This window comes from Mobula hypostoma, chromosome 12, assembly GCF_963921235.1.
Source record: "Mobula hypostoma chromosome 12, sMobHyp1.1, whole genome shotgun sequence".
Classification (NCBI taxonomy): domain Eukaryota; kingdom Metazoa; phylum Chordata; class Chondrichthyes; order Myliobatiformes; family Myliobatidae; genus Mobula; species Mobula hypostoma.
This window is the reverse complement of record NC_086108.1, coordinates 150,001-159,658: the sequence shown is the minus strand read 5'-3', so window position 1 is coordinate 159,658 and position 9,658 is coordinate 150,001.

The following is a 9,658-nucleotide window of genomic DNA, read 5'->3' as shown; positions in this document are numbered from 1 at the left end:
TGTGTATCTAATAATGTATTCATGCATATAATTTTTATCCCGGTAAAAATCCTTTGAAGGATAGGGGTGTGACAAAAGACCAAGTTATCAGAAGATTGATGCTGATAAGAGAGATAAGAGAGAGACAATGGGGAAACATTCAAAATGCTAATATGAGAGACGAGAGAGATTAACGAAAAGGAGAACAGTTCTGAGTATTGTCAGACCGTTTGCTTTGAACCTGAACTGTTTGAAGTTTGAAGGACAGGCGATACCCCAGCAGGGGGATAAAAAGAACAGGTTGACTAGGGCAAGAGGGACACCATGACAGCACGAGATAACGAGACCCTGGAAGTGCGGTGTGTCCCCACAAGTTGGTGGGAGTTCTGGAGGTCTGGTCGCGGGACCGACCATAGATGCACAAGGTGAAAAGGTACGATCAGCGGGAACCTAGTGTGTGTGTCTGCCCTTGACTGGGCGCCGGGTTCACCGCAGAAGAACGATCGTATCCGAAACGGAGGGGTCACAGTCAGTGACCTCAGAAGACATTACAAAGGGCTCGCCCGAAAGCTAACTGCGAGGAATATCAAAGATCTGTTTGAATCCGACTATCATCATTCGCTCTCTCTCTCTCCCCAACGGCACAACAGCGATTACTGCGAACTGAACTAAACTGAACTGAACTCTGCGTCACTTGAGACTGGTCACTTTACCCCGAGACTGCAATAGAGCTTGATTGATCCTATTATCCTAGTTCTGTGTACATGTGTGTTTTACCATTGCTAACCTGTTGCATTTATATCCTCACTATTAGAGTACAGTGTTACTTATTTCTTTAATAAAACTTTCTTAGTTCCAGTAATCCAGACTCCAACTAAGTGGTCCATTTCTGCTGGTTTGGCAACCCAGTTACGGGGTACATAACATAGTGCATCAGTGAGGGAAGGTGAATGGGCACCTTTTGTCACATGGAGGGATATGTGCCAGAAGGGAGGTTAGTGAGGAGGGTCAAATGGACAAGATAATCACAGTGAGAGGAATCTCTGTGGAAAGCGGAGAGCAGGGGAGTGGGGTGGGGGGTGGGGTGGGGGGGGAGCGTTAAGATGGGTTTGGATGGTGGAATCAAGGCTGATGATCTGCTGAGGGTGGAGGTCCAAGTAAGACATTGCACCAGACTCTGTCTGCACATTCAGATCCTGTCACAAGTAAAGGGTCAGGGGAGTTCTCCAGTGTCCTGGGACCGATACTCACCACTAAAATATACAATTTGGTCTGCGTTACACTGCTGTTTGTGGGAGCCTGCTGTGTGAAAACTGATTCCCATGTTTCCCACATTAGAAAGATTCTCAATTCCGATATATCTCCTTATTGGCGAAATACAGTTTTGTCCTGGAAGGAATGTGAAAGGATCGGTTTTACATTTATCCTTTCTCCATATTATTCGGACAAACTGCAAAGGGCAAACACTGAGTGCCAGGCACAAAGCCATTACCTTCATTAAACACTCGATCCACATTGAGTCCATACGTCGTGCAGGTCTCATAATACATGCAGCGTTTCAAGTCAACGCAGAGTTTACGTGCCCGACATCATCAATGACTCGTGGATTGGTGGCACTGATTGCATCTGCAAGTGAGGGAGGCAAGGCTTTTAGACGTCAAATGACAGACATTGAGAACTGCTCCATGACTAATGCCCTGGATGCTAATAAACTTACTCATATTTCAAAGAAAACAAACCCCAGTTCATATTATTAGATTTTCGTAGGGAAATGATCGGAAATGATGCAAGAAGAGAGAATTCTGGGAAGGAGAAGGAAGCCATCCACCATCTTAAAATGTAATACTTCTCCAGTAACGTTTCAAAAAAAAAGGAAAAGCAAACATTAAAACTGCAACTAAGTTGTTCTCAAAAGGAAAAATATTAAACGTGAGATTTACAAAATCACTAACAAAAAAGAGTACTATCATTTAAGAATGTGAAAAATACCTACACTCACAAAATCAAGGCAAGAACCCTCAGAATATAAAAATCTAAATCTGTAAGCAAAATATTAACTTTTTTTTGAAAAAAAGGAAATGAAAAACAGATTAAAAAAAAGGAAAACAGTGCGTTAATTAGTCCTCAGCACAGGAAGACAATTTGTCGAGAAAAGTTTGAGCTTCGCCCGGAGTTTTAAACAAACGACGAGAATTGTCTGGCAGAACAACTCTCAAACAGGTTGGGAACAGCAACGCTAATTTATAGCCCTGGAAATAAAGTTCGGAGATCTGTGGTTTAAAAGCCATCCATTTTTTCAATACTTCCTGGCTGAAATCCTCAACGATATGAAATTTAAAACTTTGAAACTCGATCATGCCTTTCCGCCGAGCAGCTGGTATCACTTGTTCCTTAAAATGAAGATAATGAAACCGAATAATGGCGGGCCTCGGTTTAAATTGTTTAGCCGGTTTAGCACGTAAAGAACGATGTGCGCGGTCTAACAATGGGGGTTCCTCCAATATATCTGGACCAAACACATCCACTAACAATTTAGAAAAGTACTTAGTACGATCTCCCGTCGCAACATCTTCAGCAAAACCGATTATTTGCAGATTCTGCTGGTCAACAATTTGTCAGGGCCGGGGTGGTTAACGAATTGCCCGGTCCTGGTTGGTTAACGAATTGCCAAGACAGGGTTGGTTAACGAATTGCCAAGGCCGGGTTGGTTCATGAATTGCCCGGTCCCGGTTGGTTATCGAATTGGCAGCGCCGGGGTAGTTAACGAATTGTCCGGGCCGGGTTGGTTATTGAATTGTCTGGTGTCGGTTGGTTAACGAATTGCCAGAGGCAGCTTGGTTAACGAATTGCCATGGCCGGGTAGGTTAACGAATTGCAAGATGCAGCTTGGTTAACGAATTGTCCGGGCCGGGTTGGTTAACGAATTGCCAGAGGCAGCTTGGTTAACGAATTGTCCGGTCGAGTTGATGCACTAATTGCCAGGACAGGGTTAGGTAGTCCATTGTCCGGTCCCAGATGGTTAACGAATTGGCAGGGCCAGGGCGGTTACCGAGTTGTCCAATCCCGGTTGGTTAGCGAATTGCCCGTGCCGGGCCGTGTTGGTTAACGAATTGGCAGGGCCAGGGTGGTTAACGAATTGTCCAATCCCGGTTGGTTAACGAATTGCCAGGGCCAGGTTGGTTAACGAATTGGCAGGGCCGGGGTGGTTAACGAATTGTCCAATCCCGGTTGGTTAACGAAGTGCCAGGGCCAGGTTGGTTAACGAATTGGCAGGGCCGGGGTGGTTAACGAATTGTCCGGGCCAGGTTGGTTAACGAATTGCCCGGGACGGGTTGGTTAAAGAATTGCCCGGGCCAGGTTGGTTAACGAATTGCCCGGGCCGGGATGGTTAACGAATTGTCCTGGCCGGGTTGGTTAACGAATTGCCCGGGCCGGGTTGGTTACCGAATTGCCAGGGCCGGGATGGTTAACGAATTGTCCGGGCATGGTTGGTTAACGAATTGCCAGAAGCAGCTTGGTTAACGAATTGTCCGGTCGAGTTGATGCACTAATTGCCAGGACAGGGTTGGGTAGTCCATTGTCCGTTCTCAGATGCTTAACGAATTGGCAGGGCCAGAGCGATTACCGAATTGTCCAATCCCGGTTGGTTAGCGATTTGCCCGGGCCGGGCCGATTTGGTTAACGAATCGTCCGGGCCAGGTTGGTTAACGAATTGCCCGGGCCGGGTTGGTTAAAGAATTGCCCGGGCCAGGTTGGTGAACGAATTGGCAGGGCCGGGATGGTTAACGAATTGTCCGGGCCGGGTTGGTTAACGAATTGCCCGGGCCGGGTTGGTTAACGAATTGCCAGGGCCGGGATGGTGAACGAATTGTCCGGGCATGGTTGGTTAACGAATTGCCAGAAGCAGCTTGGTTAACGAATTGTCCGGTCGAGTTGATGCACTAATTGCCAGGACAGGGTTGGGTAGTCCATTGTCCGTTCTCAGATGCTTAACGAATTGGCAGGGCCAGAGCGGTTAACGAATTGTCCAATCCCGGTTGGTTAGCGATTTGCCCGGGCCGGGCCGATTTGGTTAACGAATCGTCCGGGCCAGGTTGGTTAACGAATTGCCCGGGCCGGGTTGGTTAAAGAATTACCCGGGCCAGGTTGGTGAACGAATTGGCAGGGCCGGGATGGTTAACGAATTGTCCGGGCCGGGTTGGTTAACGAATTGCCCGGACCGGGTTGGTTAAAGAATTGCCAGGGCCGGGATGGTTCACGAATTGTCCGGGCCAGGTTGGTTAACGAATTGCCAGAGGCAGCTTGGTTAACGAATTGCCCTGGCCGGGTTGGTTAACGAATTGTCAAGGTTCGGGCCGGTTCACGATTTGCCCGGCCGGCTTGGTTAACCATTTGCCCGGGCCGGGTTGGGGAACGAATTGTCAGGAGCGGGCGCGGTTGGTTCACGAAACTGCCTGTTCCGGGTTTCTAGAGCATTGTCAGACCCGGCCGGGCGGGCTGGCGGGTTGCCAGGGCCAGCATGACGAAATTCGGTGCAGCGCGGGTGATCGGCGGGAGTAACTGTGACTCTCTTAAGGTAAGGAGGGGGGCCCATGGGCCAACGAGGAGTTTCTGATCAATATCGGCCGGGACATTTTGACGGCGGGGCATGAACTAGTTGCTGCTGAGGGTGAAGGGTTGGTCCTCAGCTGCTCGTTTGCCGAATTGTCGGGACCGCCGGGCCCATTAACGATTTGCCCGGCCGGCTTGGTTAACCATTTGCCCTGGCCGGGTTGGTTAACGAATTGTCAAGGTTCGGGCCGGTTCACGATTTGCCCGGCCGGCTTGGTTAACCATTTGCCCGGGCGGGGTTAGTTAACGAATTGTCAAGAGCGGACGCGGGTGGTTCACGAAACTGCCTGTTCCGGGTTTCTAGAGCATTGTCAGACCCGGCCGGGCGGGTTAGCGGGTTGCCAGGGCCAGCTTGACGAAATTCGGTGCAGCGCGGGTGATCGGCGGGAGTAACTGTGACTCTCTTAATTAAGGAGGGGGGCCCATGGGCCAACGAGGAGCTTCTGATGAACATCGGCCGGGACATTTTGACGGCGGGGCATGAACTAGTTGCTGCTGAGGGTGAAGGGTTGGTCCTCAGCTGCTCGTTTGCCGAATTGCCGGGACCGCCGGTCCCATTAACGATTTGCCCGGCCGGCTTGGTTAACCATTTGCCCGGGCGGGGTTAGTTAACGAATTGTCAAGAGCGGACGCGGGTGGTTCACGAAACTGCCTGTTCCGGGTTTCTAGAGCATTGACAGACCTGTGCCGGGTTTCTAGAGCATTGTCAGACCCGGCCGGGCGGGTTAGCGGGTTGCCAGGGCCAGCTTGACGAAATTCGGTGCAGCGCGGGCAATCGGCGGGAGTAACTGTGACTCTCTTAAGGTAAGGAGGGGGGCCCATGGGCCAACGAGGAGCTTCTGATGAACATCGGCCGGGACATTTTGACGGCGGGGCATGAACTAGTTGCTGCTGAGGGTGAAGGGTTTGTCCTCAGCTGCTCGTTTGCCGAATTGTCGGGACCGCCGGGCCGGTTACCGATTTGCCCGGCCGGCTTGGTTAACCATTTCCCCGGGCGTGGTCAGTTAACGAATTGTCAAGAGCGGACGCGGGTGGTTCACGAAACTGCCTGTTCCGGGTTTCTAGAGCATTGTCAGACCCGGCCGGGCGGGTTAGCGGGTTGCCAGGGCCAGCTTGACGAAATTCGGTGAAGCGCGGGTAATCGGCGGGTGTAACTGTGAACCCTAATGCGAGGGTGGCGGGCCCATGGGGTTTGCCCGGACTCGCTTGGTTACGGATTTGCCCGGGCCAGGCTGGTTAACCAATTGTCCAGGCCTGGTTGGTTAACGAAATGGCAGGGCCGTGGTGGTTAACGAATTGTCCAGTCCCGGTTGGTTAACGAATTGTCCAGGTCAGGTTGGTTAACGAATTCCCCGGGCCGGGTTGGTTATCGAATTGCCCGGGCCGGGATGGTTACCGAATTGTCCTGGCCAGGTTGGTTAACGAATTGCCAGAGGCAGCTTGGTTAACGAATTGCCATGGCCGGGTAGGTTAACGAATTGCAAGATGCAGCTTGGTTAACGAATTGTCCGGTCGAGTTGGTGCACGAATTGCCAGGACAGGGTTGGGTAGTCCATTGTCCGTTCTCAGATGCTTAACGAATTGGCAGGGCCAGAGCGGTTACCGAATTGTCCAATCCCGGTTGGTTAGCGAATTGCCCGGGCCGGGCCGATTTGGTTAACGAATTGCCCGGGCCAGGTTGGTTAACGAATTGGCAGGGCCGGGATGGTTAACGAATTGTCCGGGCCGGGTTGGTTAACGAATTGCCCGGGGCCGGGTTGGTTAACGAATTGCCAGGGCCGGGATGGTTCACGAATTGTCCGGGCCAGGTTGGTTAACGAATTGCCAGAGGCAGCTTGGTTAACGAATTGCCATGGCCGGGTAGGTTAACGAATTGCAAGATGCAGCTTGGTTAACGAATTGTCCGGGCCGGGTTGGTTAACGAATTGCCAGAGGCAGCTTGGTTAACGAATTGTCCGGTCGAGTTGATGCACTAATTGCCAGGACAGGGTTGGGTAGTCCATTGTCCGTTCTCAGATGCTTAACGAATTGGCAGGGCCAGAGCGGTTACCGAATTGTCCAATCCCGGTTGGTTAGCGAATTGCCCGGGCCGGGCCGATTTGGTTAACGAATCGTCCGGGCCAGGTTGGTTAACGAATTGCCCGGGCCGGGTTGGTTAAAGAATTGCCCGGGCCAGGTTGGTTAACGAATTGCCCGGGCCGGGCTGGTTAACGAATTGTCCGGGCCGGGTTGGTTAACGAATTGCCCGGGCCGGGTTGGTTAACGAATTGCCAGGGCCCGGATGGTTAACGAATTGTCCGGGCATGGTTGGTTAACGAATTGCCAGAAGCAGCTTGGTTAACGAATTGTCCGGTCGAGTTGATGCACTAATTGCCAGGACAGGGTTGGGTAGTCCATTGTCCGTTCTCAGATGCTTAACGAATTGGCAGGGCCAGAGCGGTTACCGAATTGTCCAATCCGGGTTGGTTAGCGAATTGCCCGGGCCGGGCCGATTTGGTTAACGAATCGTCCGGGCCAGGTTGGTTAACGAATTGCCCGGGCCGGGTTGGTTAAAGAATTGCCCGGGCCAGGTTGGTTAACGAATTGGCAGGGCCGGGATGGTTAACGAATTGTCCGGGCCGGGTTGGTTAACGAATTGCCCGGACCGGGTTGGTTAACGAATTGCCAGGGCCGGGATGGTTCACGAATTGTCCGGGCCAGGTTGGTTAACGAATTGCCAGAGGCAGCTTGGTTAACGAATTGCCATGGCCGGGTAGGTTAACGAATTGCAAGATGCAGCTTGGTTAACGAATTGTCCGGTCGAGTTGGTGCACGAATTGCCAGGACAGGGTTGGGTAGTCCATTGTCCGTTCTCAGATGCTTAACGAATTGGCAGGGCCAGAGCGGTTACCGAATTGTCCAATCCCGGTTGGTTAGCGAATTGCCCGGGCCGGGCCGATTTGGTTAACGAATTGCCCGGGCCAGGTTGGTTAACGAATTGGCAGAGGCAGCTTGGTTAACGAATTGCCATGGCCGGGTAGGTTAACGAATTGCAAGATGCAGCTTGGTTAACGAATTGTCCGGGCCGGGTTGGTTAACGAATTGCCAGAGGCAGCTTGGTTAACGAATTGCCCGGGCCGGGTTGGTTCACGAATTGCCAGGGCCGGGATGGTTAACGAATTGTCCGGGCATGGTTGGTTAACGAATTGCCAGAGGCAGCATGGTTAACGAATTGTCCGGTCGAGTTGATGCACTAATTGCCAGGACAGGGTTAGGTAGTCCATTGTCCGTTCCCAGATGGTTAACGAATTGGCAGGGCCAGGGTGGTTAACGAATTGTCCAATCCCGGTTGGTTAACGAATTGCCAGGGCCAGGTTGGTTAACGAATTGGCAGGGCCGGGGTGGTTAACGAATTGTCCGGGCCAGGTTGGTTAACGAATTGCCCGGTGTCGGTTGGTTAACGAATTGGCAGGGCCGGGGTGGTTAACGAATTGCCCGGTGTCGGTTGGTTAACGAATTGGCAGGGCCGGGGTGGTTAACGAATTGCCCGGTCCCGGTCGGTTAACGAATTGCCCGCCTGCTGATTGTTAACTTGTCGCACCGGCTGGGGACGGCTTGGGTAACGAGCCTCCAAGAACTGTCGGTTAACCATTTGCCCGGTGGCAATTCGTTAACCAAGTCCGCTCCGGAAGTCTGGATGGGGGTCGGATTTGCCGGCCGAAGCCGACCCGGAGTTCCAGAGGCTCGGCCGCCGGGGTCAGATTCGGCCGCCCTTTTGACACATGCAATTTCTGTACGGGGGCATTGGCGGGGTTCCTGCAGATATATATGGGGAGGCCGTTTTCACGAGTTGTTGAAGTATTCGGTAGATGGCACGGGCCTCCCCAGTTGGTTAACCCGGGCCACGCGGCAGCTTTTCCGCACGATTCCGAAGATCGCCCGTATGGATTTTCGGACAAATTCCCAATTGCGGAAGTCTGTCAGCGGGACCTATTCGCAGGCCCATGCCGGCCGAGGGGCGGCATTTTCCGTATGACTACCGGTGCTCCGGCCGCCGAATGGAAACCTTGCCGGTATGAATTTCTGACAAAGTCCCGAGGCGGAAGCCAGTAAGGGGACGTATTCGGAGGGCCGTGCCGGCCGAGTGGCGGCATTTTCGGAGGGACAACCGGAGGTCCCGCCGCAGATCCGAGACCTTGGCTGAAGTCGAAAGTAATCTAAGTCCCGACTCGGAAGTCAGAATGAGGGCGACTTCGGGGCCCTCCTGCCGACCGAGGCGGCCGATCGACGGCGGCACTACCGGAGGGCCGCCCGCCGACCCAGTCGCGTGCCCTCGGCGCCACGCCGGTTAACCAATTGCCGTCGGAAGCCTGTGAAGGTCGGCTCTGCCCCGTCGGGCGGGCCCGAGGTCCCCCGCGACCGGCATGAGCTCCGGGCGTCGTGCCGCCGGTTTGACACATGTCATTGTTGCACGGTCAGTCGCGGCTCTGGTTAACGAGTTAGGCCCGGAAGTCACTATGGGGGTCGGATTTGCCCCGCCTGGCGGGGCCAGAGTGCGACCTTCCCGGCAGGACTTCCGGGAGGCATCCCGCCGACTTGACACATGCAATTTCTGTACGGGGGGATTGGCGGGGTTCCCGGAGATTTACGGGAACACGTTTTCCAGACACACTTAGCAGGGTGACTAGTGGTACGGTTGACACTCAGTGCAGAGTTCTAAGTGAGCCTTACTCAATTGGGACTCAGTAAGCGGGAGGCCCGGCGAGCTCCGACTTACAATGATAGTAAAGCTTTTTTTCTGAAAAAAAATGACAAAGTCCAAAAACGCAGCGGGGGTTGCGGACGGACTCTGAGCGCGGACCGCGGGCGGCGGCCGGCAGACCGATGGTGTGGCAAAAGCTTTATATCGATCCGAAAAGCAAAGAGGCATTGTGTGTTACCATGACGGAGAAGGGGACGAGCCTGCCGCTGGTGCCCTCGCGAGAGTGTGGTCTGCGTTAGACCTCTGTTCCCCGATCGATCCGGCTTGGTCGGTCCTACCTTTGGGAGAGGCCGAGTGGAAGCGACGGTCTCGACACGTGCGCCGAAC